The following is a 13,148-nucleotide window of genomic DNA, read 5'->3' on the forward strand; positions in this document are numbered from 1 at the left end:
CCCAATGATATTTCTCCACACTTCTTGTGTCTCGAAGAGATGATATTTTCTTTCATATTTTCCTTTCATGTCTTAAAGGGAAACTGTAACCTGGAAAACTGTAACCTGCTTCATGCTGCCCAGACCATTGACAGCATGAATCAGAGCTTGACTACACAATTACATTTCAGAAAAAATGTACTTTAAAGATCCAAAGAGGGACATGTTCCCTTTAAAGGGAATCTGTCAGCAGGTTTTTGCTATTTAAGACAAAAGACTCTGATTCCAGTGATGTATCACTTACTGGACTACTTGGCGTAGTTTTGATAGAATCCCAGTTTTATCTGTTGTAAATGTAGCAGTGGTGATTACATTGAGCTGTGTATAACTCCACACATACCATTGATTGGAAGCTTCCTATGTACAGTCTATACTGTCAGTGAGCTGTCAATTAGTGGTGCGGGCAGGATTACACAGATTAGCCTGATTGCCGTGCATGTGACATCTAGTCAGGCAGTGATAATCTCCAGCTGATAAAATACTGATTGTATTGAAACTACAACACATAGCCTATTGAGTGACATTCCTTGGAATCAGGCTCCCTGGCACTGTATTATTCTGCTCTCAAATTAAATAGCCAAAACCTGCTGACAGATTCCGTTTAATTCGTTCCAGCAAAAAAATGTCCGCATACCTGAAGAATTCTTCAAAACACTACATATCAAATCTAAGATCTTTATGGATCAGACCTGGATGTGCTCTCCACAGTTCAGGCTCTTGGTTTAATTTCTTCATATGTAATATCACTAAAATGAGTTTTTTTTTCTCAGAATAGAAACAGACAAATAACTTATACAGTGGTGGCCAAAAGTATTGGCACCCCTGCAATTCTGTCAGATAATACTCAGTTTCTTCCTGAAAATGATTGCAATCACAAATTCTTTGGTATTATTATCTTCATTTAATTTGCTTGCAAGGAAAAAACACAAAAGAGAATGAAGCAAAAATCAAATCATTGATCATTTCACACAAAACTCCAAAAATGGACCAGACAAAAGTATTGGCACCCTCATCCTAATACTTGGTTGCACAACCTTTAGCCAAAATAACTGCGAACAACCGCTTCCGGTAACCATCAATGAGTTTCTTACAATGCTCTGCTGGAATTGTAGACCATTCCTCTTTGGCAGACTGCTCCAGGTCCCTGATATTTGAAGGGTGCCTTCTCCAAACTGCCATTTTGAGATCTCTCCACAGGTGTTCTATGGGATTCAGGTCTGGACTCATTGCTGGCCACCTTAGAAGTCTCCAGTGCTTTCTCTCAAACCATTTTAGAGTGCTTTTGGAAGTGTGTTTTGCGTCATTGTCTGGCTGGAAGACCCATGACCTCTGAGGGAGAACCAGCTTTCTCACACTGGGCCCTACATTATGCTGTAAAATTTGTTGGTAGTCTTCAGACTTCATAATGCCATGCACACGGTCAAACAGTCCAGTGCCAGAGGCAGCAAAGCAACCCCAAAACATCAGGGAACCTCCGGCATGTTTGACTGTAGGGACCGTGCTCTTTTCTTTGAATGCCTCTTGTTTTTTCCTGTACACTCTATGTTGATGCTTTTTTCCCAAAAAGCTCTACTTTTGTCTCATCTGACCAGAGAACATTCTTCCAAAACGTTTTAGGCTTTCTCAGGTAAGTTTTGGCAAACTCCAGCCTGGCATTTTTATGTCTCGGGGTAAGAAGTGGGGTCTTCCTGGGTATCCTACCATACAGTCCCTTTTCATTCAGATTAGAGATGAGCGGTGTTCGACTAGAACTGTTCGCCAATCTCAAATTCGAGCTGTTTTGGGCGGTGTTCGAGTTGTTCGACGAACCCGAACGATTTGCAAAAAATTCGGCTGTTCGAGGTTATGTTCGATAACTGTTCGTGCACCAAAAGCGTGTCCTGCATGTCTGGCGCTATTTAGAGCACCAATTATGCAGGGATTGTCTGCCACTCACTGTAATGCCACAGCCATGGTGGTTGTGGCATTACAGTGATTGCCCAAATCGATGGGAACAGTGCCAACAGTGAAACATGAAAAGCCGGCAATTCAGCAGCGGCATACACCTGTACCCGACAATTTAGAACCGAAAGAATAGAGCTTCACACATAGATTAGATAGATATAAACATGTCAGCCACATATATACGAAGTACAGTGACAGTGTTGCTTACTGTACTTGTCATTTAGCGTAAAGGATTTATCAAAAAAAATAATAGTGTTTTCATGCACCGTCTCTTTAAAAAAGCCGGCCGGCAATTCAGCAGCGGTACCCGACAATTTATAACAGACAGAATAGAGCTTCACACATAGATTAGATAGATAGAAACATGTCAGCCACATATATACGAAGTACAGTGACAGTGTTGCTTACTGTACTTGTCATTTAGCGTAAAGGATTTATCAAAAAAAATAATAGTGTTTTCATGCACCGTCTCTTTAAAAAAGCCGGCCGGCAATTCAGCAGCGGTACCCGACAATTTATAACAGACAGAATAGAGCTTCACACATAGATTAGATAGATAGAAACATGTCAGTCACATATATATGAAGTACAGTGATAGTGTTGGTTACTGTACTTGTCATTTAGTATTAAAATAAAGGATTTATTATTAAAAAAATTGGCGTGGGGTTCCCCTTAATTTTAGGCTCTAGCGGAGGTTAAGCAGACGGCTGGGGCAGATGTTTGAAGCCTGGGAAGGGGGTAATACCCACGGAGCTTCCCAGGCTACTAATATCAGCCCCCAGCTGAATACATAGCCTTTACTAGCTATTAAAATGGGGGACCCCCCAAAAAAAATGACGTGGGGTCCCCCCTAATTTAATAGCTAGCAAAGGCTAGGCAGACAGCTGGGGGCTGATATTAATAGCCCAGGAAGGGAGCAAAGAATATTGGCCCCCTCCCAGGCTAGAAACACCAGCCGTCAGCCGCCCCAGAAATGGCGCATTCATAGGATGCGCCAATTCTGGCACTTAGCCTCGCTCTTCCACGCTGCCCTGGTGCGGTGGCAGGGGGTAATAGGGTTGAGGTTGATGTCAGCTTATAATGCCAGCTGACATCAAGCCCAGGTTAGTAATGGAGAGGCGTCTATAAGACACCCCCATTACTAACCCCATAGTCAAAGTTAAAAAAAACACAAACACCCAGAATAAAGTCCTTTAATTGAAATAAAGACACAATCCTTTATTGTTCTAAATTAAACCATACTTACCGTCACGCCCATTCCAGCTGAAGCCAACGATCTCCTGCAATAAAAGAAAACTAATAAAGCAACCTCATCCTTACCTTTCCATGGTTCCCACGACAGCTTCAGCTCTGCTACATCGAGATGACAGGCTGGACCGCAGCAGAACGCTGCCATCCAGCCTCTCATCCCGCAGACACTGAGAAGCGCAGGCTTGCTTGCGCTGCTCAGCGTCTCTCTGTGACGACATCCAGATGAGCCGAGTTCATGTCCAATGAACTCGGCTCACCTCATGCACGTCACTGACAGCGTGGGAAAATTCTCACGCTGAAGCGGTGAGTGCAGGAGAATTCTCCCACGCTGTCAGTGACGTGCATAAGGTGAGCTCATGTCCAATGAACTCAGCTCACCTCCTGCACGTCACTGACAGCGTGGGAGAATTCTCCTGCACTCAGCGCTTCAGTGTGAGAATTCTCCCACGCTGAAGCGCTGAGTGCAGGAGAATTTTCCCACGCTGTCAGTGACGTGCATGAGGTGAGCCGAGTTCATTGGACATTAACTCGGCTCATCTGGATGCCCTCACAGAGAGACACTGTGGAGCGCAAGCAAGCCTGCGCTTCTCAGTGTCTGCGGGATGACAGGCTGGATGGCAGCGTTCTGCTGCGGTCCAGCCTGTCATCTCGATGTAGCAGAGCTGAAGCTGTCATGGGAACCATGGAAAGGTAAGGATGATGTTGCTTTATTATTTTTCTTTTATTTCAGGAGATCGTTGGCTTCAGCTGGAATGGGCGTGATGGTAAGTATGGTTTAATTTAGAACAATAAAGAATTGTGTGTTTATTTCAATTAAAGGACTTTTTTCTGGGTGTTGTGTTTTTTTTAAATACTTTACTAGAAATTCATGGTGGTCATGTCTAATATTGGCGTGACCCCATGAATTTCGGGCTTAGGGCCAGCTGATAATGCCAAGCTGGCCCTAACCCCTTTATTACCCAGTGAGCCACCGCATCAGGGCCCTGGATGAGTTGGGTACAGCGCCAGAAGATGGCGCTTCTATGAACGCGCCATTTTCCGGGGTGGCTGCGGACTGCAATTTGCAGCGGGGGTGGCCCAGAAAGCTTGGGCCTCCCTGCGCTGCGGATTCCAGCCCCCAGCTGCCTAGTTGTACCTGGCTGGACACAAATATAGTGCGAAGCCCCACGTCAATTTTTTTTAAATTATTTCATGAATTTCCTGAAATAATTTAAAAAAATTGAAGTGGGGCTTCGCACTATATTTGTGTCCAGCCAGGTACAGCAGGCAGGAACGGGCTGCCCCCATCCACCAGCTGCCTATTTGTACCTGGCCGGACACAACAATATAGGGAAGCCCTTTTTTTCTTAATTATTTCATGAATTTCATGAAATAATTAAAAAAAATTGAAGTGGGGCTTCGCACTATATTTGTGTCCAGCCAGGTACAGCAGGCAGGAACGGGCTGCCCCCATCCACCAGCTGCCTATTTGTACCTGGCCGGACACAACAATATAGGGAAGCCCTTTTTTTCTTAATTATTTCATGAATTTCATGAAATAATTAAAAAAAATTGAAGTGGGGCTTCGCACTATATTTGTGTCCAGCCAGGTACAGCAGGCAGGAACGGGCTGCCCCCAACCACCAGCTGCCTATTTGTACCTGGCCGGACACAACAATATAGGGAAGGCCTTTTTTTCTTAATTATTTCATGAATTTCATGAAATAAATAAAAAAAAAGTACGTGGGGCTTCGCCCTATTTTTGTGTCCAGCCAGGTACAACTAGGCAGCTGGGGGCTGGAATCTGCAGCGCAGGGAGGCCCAAGCTTTCTGGGCCCCCCCCCGCTACAAATTGCAGTCCGCAACCACCCCGGAAAATGGCGCGTTCATAGAAGCGCCATCTTCTGGCGCTGTACCCAACTCATCCAGGGCCCTGGTGCGGTGGCTCACTGGGTAATAAAGGGGTTAGGGCCAGCTTGGTATTATCAGCTGGCCCCAAGCCCAAAATTCATGGGGTCACGCCAGTATTAGACTTGACCGCCATGAATTTCTAGTAAAGTATTTAAAAAAAACACAACACCCAGAATAAAGTCCTTTAATTGAAATAAAGACACAATTCTTTATTGTTCTAAATTAAACCATACTTACCATCACACCCATTCCAGCTGAAGCCAACGATCTCCTGCAATAAAAGAAAAATAATAAACCAACCTCATCCTTACCTTTCCATGGTTCCCACGACAGCTTCAGCTCTGCTACATCGAGATGACTGGCTGGACCGCAGCAGAACGCTGCCATCCAGTCTGTCATCCCGCAGACACTGAGAAGCGCAGGCATGCTTGCGCTCCTCACTGTCTCGCTGTGACGGCATCCAGATGAGCCGAGGTCATGTCCAATGAACTCGGCTCACCTCATGCACGTCACTGACAGCGTGGGAAAATTCTCACGCTGAAGTGCTGAGTGCAGGAGAATTCTCCCACGCTGTCAGTGATGTGCATGAGGTGAGCTCATGTCCAATGAACTCAGCTCACCTCCTGCACGTCACTGACAGCGTGGGAAAATTCTCCTGCAATCAGCGCTTCAGCGTGAGAATTTTCCCACGCTGTCAGTGACGTGCATGAGGTGAGCCGAGTTCATTGGACATGAACTCGGCTCATCTGGATGTCGTCACAGAGAGACGCTGAGCAGCGCAAGCAAGCCTGCGCTTCTCAGTGTCTGCGGGATGACAGGCTGGATGGCAGCGTTCTGCTGCGGTCCAGCCTGTCATCTCGATGTAGCAGAGCTGAAGCTGTCGTGGGAACCATGGAAAGGTAAGGATGAGGTTGCTTTATTAGTTTTCTTTTATTGCAGGAGATCGTTGGCTTCAGCTGGAATGGGCGTGACGGTAAGTATGGTTTAATTTAGAACAATAAAGGATTGTGTCTTTATTTCAATTAAAGGACTTTATTCTGGGTGTTTGTGTTTTTTTTAACTTTGACTATGGGGTTAGTAATGGGGGTGTCTTATAGACGCCTCTCCATTACTAACCTGGGCTTGATGTCAGCTGGCATTATAAGCTGACATCAACCCCAACCCTATTACCCCCTGCCACCGCACCAGGGCAGCGTGGAAGAGCGAGGCTAAGTGCCAGAATTGGCGCATCCTATGAATGCGCCATTTCTGGGGCGGCTGACGGCTGGTGTTTCTAGCCTGGGAGGGGGCCAATATTCATGGCTCCCTTCGTGGGCTATTAATATCAGCCCCCAGCTGTCTGCCTAGCCTTTGCTAGCTATTAAATTAGGGGGGACCCCACGTCATTGTTTTGGGGGGGTCCCCCATTTTAATAGCTAGTAAAGGCTATGTATTCAGCTGGGGGCTGATATTAGGAGCCTGGGAAGCTCCGTGGGTATTACCCCCTTCCCAGGCTTCAAACATCTGCCCCAGCCGTCTGCTTAACCTCCGCTAGAGCCTAAAATTAAGGGGAACCCCACGCCAATTTTTTTAATAATAAATCCTTTATTTTAATACTAAATGACAAGTACAGTAACCAACACTATCACTGTACTTCATATATATGTGACTGACATGTTTCTATCTATCTAATCTATGTGTGATGCTCTATCTTTCTGTTCTAAATTGTCGGGTACAGATGCTGAATTGCCGGCCGGCTTTTTTAAAGAGACAGTGCATGAAAACACTATTATTTTTTTAAATAAATCCTTTACACTAAATGACAAGTACAGTAAGCAACACTATCACTGTACTTATTATATATGTGACTGACATGTTTCTATCTAATCTATGTGTGAAGCTCTATTCTTTCTGTTCTAAATTGTCGGGTACAGATGCTGAATTGCCGGCCGGCTTTTTTAAAGAGACGGTGCATGAAAACACTAATATTTTTTTTAATAAATCCTTTACACTAAATGACAAGTGCGGTAACCAACACTGTCACTGTGCTTCTTATATGTGTGACTGACATGTTTCTATCTATCTAATCTATGTGTGATGCTCTATTCCTTCTTGTCTAAATTGTCGGGTACCGGTGTATGCCGCTGCTGAATTTGCCGGCCGGCTTTTTTAAAGAGAGTGTCTTCTGAGCAGTTTGTCAGCTTTTGGACACCTTTGCAGGTGTTTTCTATGTGTTTCTATGTGTTTTTGTTTGCCTGCCATTGGTTTTAACGGTGTTCGACGGTGTTCTAAGGTGTTCGACGAACAGTTCGACGAACAGTTCCTCGAACATCCCGGTGTTCGACGAACCGAACCGAACCCGAACACTATGGGGGTGGCTCAACACTAATTCAGATGCCGATGGATAGTACGGGTTGACACTATTGAACCCTCGGACTGCAGGGCAGCTTGAACTTGTTGGATGTTAGTCGAGGTTGTTTATCCACCATCCGCACAATCTTGCATTGAAATCTCTCGTCAATTTTTCTTTTCCGTCCACATCTAAGGAGGTTAGCCACAGTGCCATGGGCTTTAAACTTCTTGATGACACTGCGCACGGAAGACACAGGAACATTCAGGTCTTTGGAGATGGACTTGTAGCCTTGAGATTGCTCATGCTTCCTCACAATTTGGTTTCTCAAGTCCTCAGACAGTTCTTTGGTCTTCTTTCTTTTCTCCATGCTCAATGTGGTACACACAAGGACATAGGACAGAGGTTGAGTCAACTTTAATCCATTTTAACTGGCTGCAAGTTTGATTTAGTTATTGCCAACACCTGTTAGGTGCCACAGGTAAGTTACAGGTACTGTTAATTACACGAATTAGAGAAGCATCACATGATTTTTCAAACAGTGCCAATACTTTTGTCCACCCCCTCTTTTAGGTTTGGTGTGGAATTGTATCCAATTTGGCTTTAGGACAATTCTTTTTGTGTTTTTTCATTGAAGACAAATTAAATGAAGATAATAATACCAAAGAATTTGTGATTGCAATCATTTTCAGAAAGAAACTGAGTATTATCTGACAGAATTGCAGGGGTGCCAATACTTTTGGCCACCACTGTACACAGTATATCCACCCAATTTATCAAGTAAAAAAAAATGGTTCTCTCAAAGACCCATATGAATGGAGCTCAGGTCATGGATGCGTGCTGCTTCATTTATTCCCTACGAGACCAATGGAAATAGTTCAGTACGGAGGTGATAGAAGATGCCAGTCCCTATAAGCACTGAATAAAACAACAGGGCGACTGCGCCTCTCTTCACACAGAGAACTCAGGGATGACCATTCTCATGATCGAGAGATACTTGGGACAACCCCTTTTTTAATCACAGGAGCTTGTGATTTTTCATTTATAACTGAAAGTATACCTTAATATGATAGGAAACAACATAATGAATGAATGTTACTGGATTGTACACCAGAAGTTGACAAAACAATGCCCCCTTCTCTGATATCACTCTGCTCTGCAGCTATTGCTTGCTCCCCTGTCTGCGTTCCCCACATAATACTGGTAATACTGAGTGCTCTCTGTAGCCAATAGTTCTTGTATATGGACCAGAAAGCAGAAAAATTACAAAACATGAAGCAGAAAGGGTTTAATAATAAGAATGTTACAGTGAAGGTATTGGAAAGAACAGGTAGTCTGCTAAGTACACAGCTTTAGGCAATGGCTTCAGAGCACTGAGTTTAGGAAAAGATAAAGGGGCATCATTTTATCAACTTATTTTGTACAAAATCAGCAACATACTACTTTTGTCATAAAGGACCAAGAGTGTACAGAGCATCTCAAAACCCTGCATTTAAAGAAAATATTTTGTTGCATTTATTATTATTACTATTTGCATGCTTATTATTTTCCAGTTTATTACATCCTGGCTCTGTTCTACCGACAGCTTCAGAAGACAGTGTTCAGCCAGCCGCATCATCTGGGTGGGGTGGTGCATTGGCCTGATGACATTTGGGTAGATCCCTCAGTATATCCTTCTACTGAGCTCCACCAATAATTTTATTGAACATTCTGTTTCTGAAATTCTGCAAATGAACTTACTAGACATATGTAGTTTATTCATTTTTAGAGGGGGACATATTATTGATACAACCTGTGCAGCTGCACAGGGGCCAGGAAGTAAGGTGGCCCACTTCTACCTCCAAAGCAGGGGGAATTGTTCATTATGATGAGCCATTGGCCTGCAAAGGGCTCATGCATTGTTCTAGCACAGGGGCCTTCTTCTGTCTGTGTCCGCTCTTGGTTTTAGGTTTAACTATATACTTATCAAATAATTTGCTCAAATTTCCTAGTGAGCTTTTTCAGTGACTATCAGGGCTGTGGAGTGGGAGTTGTGGAGTCGGTGTCCATTTTGGTGGGGTCGGTATAAAATGGACCGACTCCAACTCCTAAAATATATAATAATTTGGGTACAGTAGTTCAATGCAGTTTGTGGGGAATATTTTTTCATAAGAATTTGGGAAAGTTATGAAATGTCCTATAAATGTCTGTCCTATTTCTGATCTAAGGGTTTAGACTTTTAGCTGAGATGAATCTGTGCTGCAGTAAATTTATCACTTAAACATGAGCCATGGATGAGGGAGTCGGAGTTGTGGAGTCGGTGTCATGGAAATTGAGGAGTCAGAGTCGCAGTTGGAGGTTTGGCTTACCGACTCCACAGCCCTGGTGACTACTAGGATTTTTTCCTGAGCGTTTTTGCATCTCCCTGGCAGAAAAAACGCATGTGGATTGTACATGCATTTTCCTGCCAGGGACATGCGGATGTGAAGCGTTCTTCACATGCATTTCCGCATGTGGGTTGACAAGCGCTTTCCAAGCGATTTTAGCATCACTTGGAAAGTGCTTGACAACTTGGTCACACTATATAAATCCATGCAAACGGCATGGATTTATATAGTGTGACCTTAAAGAATGTTTAAAAATAAAAAAAATAAATCTATACTTACCTTCTGATGGCCCCGGGAGTCTTGCTTCGCTCCGTCCTCCCTTGCCGACAGCTCGCGGGACACTACACTGAAGGACCTGCCGTCACATGACTATGACATCAGCGCAGGTCCTTCAGTCCATCGCGAGCTGCCGGCAAGGGAGGACAAGCGCAGCAGGGGCCATTAGAAGGTAAATATAATATTTATTTTTTATTTTATTCTTTTTTTTACAGGTTCTATGGTACCCGGGTCTGGAGGAGAGTCTCATCTTCTCCAGACCCGGGTACCATCCGCACATTGAAACGCATGGATCCTGCATGTACAGATGCAGTGATGTGGAATCCAAGCGTTTCAATGCAAGTCAATGGCGGCGAAAATGCAGCGCTTCCGCAAAATAATTGGTAGTGCTGCGTTTTTTTCCGCAATGATAATCCGCAGCGGAAATTTCCGCAGCATGTGCACAGCACATACGGATTATCATTGGGGAACATGGCAGGTCTTCTACCTTGCATTTTTTAAGCGTTTCTGCAGCGTTTTTGCCGCTGCGGAAATGCTTAAAAAACGCATTGTGGGCACACAGCCTTATGGTTAATAACTAAATATTTTTTTAAAGCTCAATTTCTCTTAGAATGGAAAAGTGTCATCAAGTCTAACTTTTTAAACTGTTTTAAAGCAATTTTAAATACACTAATAATAAATAAAAAAAATCTAAGGTTTGCTTTAAATAAAGAATAGAAAATTTACATGTTCCAATTTGTCAGCCGACGTGGCCACGCAATTAACATTTACTCGCTTCAAAGGCTGATTGGCGAGGCATAACTTAAATGTTCTCTCAAAAGAGGGTTTGATGGGTGATGTGTGTGCATTTAGATCCACCATATTCTCTAGTTATATGTTTATCATGAGCTGGACACTCATTTCAGGGTGTTTTCACATGCTCTTTATTGTCTACAAATGGGATTTCAGTCACTTACCCAGTGAATACAGTGGTTTCTCTCCCACGCTACTATGTGTTTGTGATCAATTCAAGACCATCTCAAAAAGTCTCATGTGCCTGAAAACCTACAGACAAAGAATCTGTGGGGATAAGAAGTGATGATGGGCAGAAAGGATTGTCTGTATTAATTAGTCTAAGTAGAGGATGGGAATAGAAGCTGGTGGTCACTAGCACCAGACACAACAAACTGTTTTCATTACATCACCCAAAATCGATTTTAATCCGGGACTGAAGACACTTATTTTCATAATGTTCTCCAAATACAAATATTTGCATTCAGTCTATGTTTTTAGGATCTGTGAGTCTAAATAAAATAGTATATATATATGTATAAATTTAAAAGTAATGACACCGCAGTAATCATAATGAAACAGGGTAATGACTTAATAAATGTTCCAAAAAACATCAGTAAGGTCTAATGTAAATGGCTGATCTGTGTTCAAGAAGAATGTACGATGGTACTTGAATTCTCTTTACTTCGGAGCAGTAAGAAATAAAAAGTAAAAACATTTTCTTAGTTTGGTACATTTTTGTTCAGCATTAAATTCTGAACACTTTTTTTTATTAAAACTAATGTTTCAGTATTTCAATATTCACTCTGTCATTTCACTATTTGACAGAAAAAAATGTATGCTTTTAAGACAAGTCCCAGGTGTGCAGAGGTAAGAGCTCTCTATGTATACTCTGATCAGCCAAACAAGGTGAACAGTGAAGTAAATATTATATGATAATAATCATCTTGCTACATTATTACCTGTAGAGTGGTGGATTTCTAAGCCCAAGACCAGTGTGCCGAAGAAGTCACATCTCCACCACCGAAAGCACTTACAATAGACAAGTGATCATCAGAACTGAACCATAGAGATATAGAAGAAGGTAGTCTGCTCTGATGAGTGACTTTTTCCTCTATTATGAGGCTGGCTTGGTGCACATGCAAAGATTACCTGCGGAAGAGATGGCACCAGGATGCATAATAGGAAAAAAGGCAAGCCAAAGTAGGCTCCTCTATGCTATGCTTTGCCAGAAAACTTTGGGGCCGGGCATTTACGTGAATGATATTTTCCCACATATCAACTACCTAAGCACTGTACAGACCAAGAACACTCCTTCATGGAAACAATACTCCCTAATGGCTTCAGGAGTAATTAAAGTTTTTCATTTTTGTAATATACTTCACTACTGTATTTTGCCTCCATCACTCCCTAACACTATGTTGCAGAACTGTTTCACTGCCTATTTCAAGCTCCTTTAGATGCTCCTTTCAATTACTGCTAAGCATGATTCCTACACAATATACAAACAGTCTGTTTATGAATCTTTTCCTGTCTAATCCCCTAATCCTCTCTACATCCAACCCCCATGCTCAGGCAGGGTGATTGCTATACTCTGATTGTTTGACTATAGTGTACAAGTCTTGCTGAGCAGCAGTTGAAAGAAGCTTCTAAAGAAGCATGAACTGGGCACTGAAACCGCATTGTAGCATAGTGAATTGTAGAGGATGACTCAAAATGAGGTAATGAAGAATATTGCAAAAATTCATACCTTTCCAATGGCTGCAGGATAATTTAAAAAAAAAAGTTTAGTTACTCCTTAATGTAGCTTCCTGCCACACTGCAAAAATTGTTCACGAATGATTTGAGTTTAAATAGTTTCAAGTAGTTTAAAGTATTGACTTGGCCTTTCAATTCTCCAGATTTCATTCTCATCAAGTATCTGTAGGGTGGGTTAGCAAAAGGAATCTGATCCATGAAGTTTCCACCACAGTATTTAAAGGAAATCCATGACCAGTGTAAAGTTTCTACTCATTCGGTTGTGTTTGAGGTAGGAACGGGAAGCAGTTTAAGTAAAACATCCAGGTTGGATTATTAGGATTCCATAAAACATGCCACAAGCAAAGGAAATAAATGACCTTTCCGTTCAGGAAAAACAAAGTAAACAATTCAAATAACGGTACTTTAGTGATAGTCCAGTACACTCAGGCTTGATAGCACTCATCATACCAACCTAGTCTGGAGACATCACACAGGAGGCCTTCTTACCTCCACACACTGTGCAATAATGATACATCTGGACT

The 13,148-nt window shown here is 42.7% G+C and overlaps 1 protein-coding gene across 4 annotated transcripts in view; it reads right to left on the reverse strand.

Annotated features, from left to right (window-relative positions):
* PRDM5 (PR/SET domain 5) overlaps window positions 1-13,148 on the reverse strand; it is a 330,811-nt gene that overhangs the window by 101,405 nt on the left and 216,258 nt on the right. The gene's annotated exons all lie outside the window — the stretch shown is intronic.

This window comes from Phyllobates terribilis, unplaced genomic scaffold (genome assembly GCF_046119375.1).
Source record: "Phyllobates terribilis strain yellow unplaced genomic scaffold, ASM4611937v1 Scaffold_1__5_contigs__length_1240528914, whole genome shotgun sequence".
Classification (NCBI taxonomy): Eukaryota; Metazoa; Chordata; class Amphibia; order Anura; family Dendrobatidae; genus Phyllobates; species Phyllobates terribilis.